This window comes from Alligator sinensis, unplaced genomic scaffold (assembly GCF_000455745.1).
Source record: "Alligator sinensis unplaced genomic scaffold, ASM45574v1 scaffold816_1, whole genome shotgun sequence".
NCBI classification, from domain to species: domain Eukaryota; kingdom Metazoa; phylum Chordata; order Crocodylia; family Alligatoridae; genus Alligator; species Alligator sinensis.
The window spans coordinates 8,764-13,485 of record NW_005843344.1 but is presented as its reverse complement, the minus strand read 5'-3'; the positions used below and the strand labels follow the sequence as shown (position 1 = coordinate 13,485).

The 4,722-nt window shown below is 56.4% G+C and overlaps 1 long non-coding RNA gene across 1 annotated transcript; it reads right to left on the bottom strand.

Moving 5' to 3' along the window:
• Positions 1 to 555: 555 nt before the first annotated feature.
• Positions 556 to 3,636, bottom strand: LOC102369526. The gene is made up of 3 exons (XR_325452.2): positions 3,507 to 3,636; positions 2,347 to 2,471; positions 556 to 694 (listed from the first exon to the last, which is right to left on the bottom strand). It is a non-coding gene; the product is annotated as an uncharacterized LOC102369526 (long non-coding RNA).
• Between the last annotated feature and the right edge of the window lie 1,086 nt (positions 3,637 to 4,722).

The following is a 4,722-nucleotide window of genomic DNA, read 5'->3' as shown; positions in this document are numbered from 1 at the left end:
TTTGTGAGAGAGAAATCCACCTCTACATTGTACCCACTAAAATATAAAGTAGATAGACAAATGTTTTCTTATTGTAAAAACAAACAAATAAACAAAAAAAGTGGCACGCACTGTGTGTTATATAACAAATATGTGGACTAAATCCTTATACAAGTACAAGTGTCCAACAGAAGCCATCAAAAAGTCTAAGGCCAGCTCACTCTTCTGTGCTGGGTACAGTTCATCTCAGTGATGTAAGGGCACACGTTCAGCCCAGGCACTCGTCTCTGCAGCATTTGCATTTCTGAAGATAGAATCTGTTCCTTGCACATGTCGTTACAAGCTTTGTCCCAAAGGTACAAAATTAGTTTGCGTGAAACAGGCTGAACAGAAAAGTTTCCGTGGACAGGGTAAAAGTAAAGTCATACATTTTAGGCATAAAATGTACACATAAAATGCTAGCTGCAGGGTAGCTGGAGATGCTACTATATGCAGTTTCTGCCATGGTTTAGCAGATGTGGGGAGCTGGCTGCATCCCTGGCCCTGCTCTCCCCACCCCAGAGCCAGATGCAGTCACCAAGGGGCTGGCAGTCCTTCTTCCTGTCCTGGAACCAACAGTTCTTGAAGGCAGGCTGTGGCTGCGCTCGCATATCAGGTCCCCAGCGCCACAGCACGTGCAGCGCTCAAAGCACTCCTCAAATCGGGCGTCTCCTACCTGTCGGTGGGGGATGAATGGGAAACCAGGAAGGAACATGCAGCAACACTCATGCAGATCCCACTCTGGGTCCAGGACTACGTGGTATACTCAGCCACTCTCCCCAGGCCAGAGGCAGTTGCATCTCAGCTCCCTGCTACACTTGGTGTTGCCCCACTCCATAGCTGGCTGCAATGGCGCTGTGCTACATGCAGCTGTGCCCCACCCCACATTTGGGTGCATCCAGGCCCCTTTCTACCCCACTATGCCCCTGCCAGCTCACCGGGAGGTAGGTGCTGCTGGGCCAAGGCAGCTGTAAGCTGAGGCGAGGATGCAGTCGGTTCCACTGGATATGAGGTTAGCCAGGCAGACGCAGCCCTCAGCACAGCCCCCCAGGGAGGCCGCAGAGCAAGAGGTGGGGCAGTGGGAACCATGCGCGTTGTAGTTGTTGTTAGCAGGGCAGGTGAAAACTTGCAGGGGGGCAGAAAGGGGGGAGGGGGTCCCTAGGAGGGGGGTAGGGGCTGGAGAGTGAGAGCTAGGGAGTTGCGGAGGGGCTCTTCTGGCCCCCAGGAGTTGCACAAGTTGAAGTGACAGGTCCAGGAGAATTGCATGACGGGCATCTGGGCCTGGCACTGTCTGTGGGTGCAGGGGACAGCAAGGCCAGTACCCCTCACTCCCAACAAAGCTCTATCTCCTACACCCCAATACCCCTTACACCCATCCTGCAGCCCCTCACCCCACCCAATTGCCCCCAAGTCCTGACCCGCAGCCACCACCGAAGACCCCACCAGGGTCCAGCACCTGCCCACTACTCTCCGGTCCTTCTGTCTTGTCCAAGATCTCGAATCTGCAGTCAGTGATGATCTGCCTCCCAAGCTGGCATATGGCAGGTGGGCAGGGACCTCCCAGTACTCTAGCATCTCCCAGTACCCAAAAGTTACTTCCCAATCCCCTCCCAACCGCACTCACAGCCTTCAGTGTCCCCAGTAAAGAGCCCAGTATCCTCTCATTATCTCCCCAGGAAATTCCCAGCATCTCCCAGGTCCTCCCAGTACCCTCCCAGGCAGACCCAGTAAACAGCTCCTCCAGTAACCACCCAGTAACCTCTCAATAGCCCCCCAGTGTCTTCTAATTCTCCCAGAGGATGAAGAGGTACTCAATTGAGTGTGGAGCAGGAGGGGTGCACTGGGGCGCCTTGTGCCAAGCGCCAGAGCACTGTCATGGCCCTCCTAGATCCCATCCAGGCAGCACTGGTCATTCCTGGGGTCTCCACGAGTGTCATCCCATGGACTCCACAGCTGCCAGGCCACTATGCTGGGGCAAGCAGAGGAGGGAGGGAATGCGCACCAGGCATGCGGTACCCCAGCAGGAGGACTGGGATTGAGAGAAGACCAGCAGGGCTGGGAGGGGGCGGCTGCACCAGATGCGCAGGCTGCTGACCCCATCCCAGCCCTCACTCTATCCCCAGTGAGGAGCAGGCGACAGTCCAGGAACCAGCTGCTAAGCAGAAGCAGGGGAATCACCCACAAACCGTTTACTGGCCAACAGCCACAGCTCCCCAGTATCCTCCCAGTACCTTGAAGGAAGCCTCAGTAACTCTCAGCCCCCGACTTGTCCCAGCCTGTGCCTCCAGTATCTCCCAGTATCCTCCTAGTCCCTCCCAGTGCTCTCACCAGGACACAGCTCTTGTCAGCGTGTTCTGGAGGTGCATCAGGCAGCTGTATCATGGCCACACACAGCTAGGAGTCTCAGCCCGTGGTCCCCTTGTTCTCGCCTTTGACCAGGAACCATGGTCCTGCTGGACAGGTGAACATACATGGGCTTGAGTGGTACGCATGGAGCTGCTCCAGTGCCCCCACCAGCCAGCCAGCTCCCACCCCCCAAGTAACAGTAACCTGTGACCTGACAGTCACAGAAAATCCACCAGCCCACAAACACTAAAGCAACTGCCAGCTACAGCCAGGCCCTTAGACCCCCTGCTGCAGCTGCACTGAGGACCGCACAGGACACCCACCACATCCTTGACATCTGCTGTGCCCAGCACAGACACCGTGACAGGGCCCAGCTGGCATCCAGACCCCACGCGCTGCACTGACCAGCTAGAACAGAGTTAAAACATCCCCTTTCCCATTCCTGGTACTTGTCACCTGCTTCCCACACGGCATCGAGAACAAGGGTCAGCAGCTCTCAACAGAGCCCAGACTAGGGATGGTGCAGCCTGGAGAGACCCTTACCTTGACCTGCACAATCACCAGTGACTCCAAGAAAACTTATTACTTCACTCCCTTATAGTGACCATAGACTATGCTGCATCTCTCCAAAACAGAGTGACCCTCTCTGGAGACTCCTCCAAAACCAGTTTTCCTTGCAGTCCCAACAGCCAGACAGGGGAGTTGTACCATGATGCCAAACAGAGCTTGGCTGGCACAAAAAGGGGAAGCTTCTTTTACACAGACTCAGGGCCCTTTGGCACTCATTTCTCCATGAGAACCGACCCAAAACCTGACCCAGCCCTTCCCAGGCCCTGACCCCCAACATCCTGCCTGCCCCTCCAGTGCTGCCCAGCTCCTACTCCAGGGAGAGTCACCTTGAGCTCATGCACCCCCACACCCATGTCTTCCTGCTTACATGGAGCAAACTCTTAGCTCAGGCCCCATCACTCCCACTGTCCTGGGAAAGGGCTGAGAGTCCCCCCAGTGCCAGTTCTCAAGAGCCTGCAGAAAGCCTCACAAAACCAGAGCCAGACAGGACTCAGCTCCCTCCCCAGCTCTCATTGCCCCAGGGGCAGAACAAAACCCACAAGGGCTGGACAGTGGGGAGGGGAGGGGAGCACCTGCAAAGTGAGGCCCCAGCCTCAGGCCCAGGGGTATCTGACTCCTGCAGGACATTTCACTCCAGGGCTTCACATCTGAGACCTCAACCTGGGTCCTGAGGCAGGGAGTAGAGAGAGCTCTCACCTCAGCTTCCCTTCCCAACAGCAGGACAATAGTCCACCAAGAGCAGCCAACAGCCTCCCTGCAGCCTGCTGGAGCAGCTGAGGCTGATGTAGCTGATTGCAATGGCAGCAGGTGATTAGGGCCCTCCTTAACCCTCCCGAGACTGCTACTCTTTGGCCTGTTCTTCCCTACCCCAACCTGGCTCCTGACGCTGCCCCCAGGAGCTGGACTTCCCTCCTGGCTCTGGCCTCCCCTCCTGCAGCACCAGGACTGCCCTGCCCTGCCATACCCTGCCCTCTTCTCCTCCTGCCCTGGTCCCACTGCTCATCTTGATCAGCAGATTCAGAGCAAGAGCTAGTGCTCTGCTTTGGCCTGTGGCTGCTCTTGCCTGGCCTAACTAAAAGGTATCTGAAACCCCATAGCCTGTCTCTCCTTGCCATGGACACATTGGCAGCAACTGCAAATATCCTCCCAGCATGGGGACTGTGTCACAACTCCATACTGGGCCAGTATGAAAAATCCTGAGGCGTGATTCATGGTCATGTGCATGATTCCTGTCACCTTCTCAAGACCCATCGAGGGACTCAGGGTCCTACGTAAGCTTTAGCGCTTCCTTGTGAGGAGGAAGCAGGCACCATCCTACTGCCCATCATCACTAGGGACTAGACACCACAGATCTGTCCACACACATGCGTTTCACAACGGCTGTGGGCACTACCGTGCCCGCCCCACATCCCAGGGCTGATCCCCTGGGTAAATTTCCCTCTGGGTGCAGGGACGGGCACCAGGCCTGGGCACCTACAGACTCCTGAGCCAGAAGAGGCTGGCAGCAGCTCGCACACTGCTCTGCACCCTCTGCGCAGACAAGGAGTCCCCTGTCTCTGCCGCGCTGACTCCCATGTTCCCCCGTCCCAGCGCTGGTGCCAGGCTCCAGGGTGCTCAACCCACTGGGAAGAAATCCTCCTATTGAGCACAGCCCCACACTCACCATTGCATTTTTTACCCTCATTTGCATGTCATGTACAAACCACAGGCACAATCTGAACAAAGGAGCCCTCACACCTGCAGCCAACAGAGCCAGCTGTCCCAGCCCCTGCTGCCAAAAACACAGAC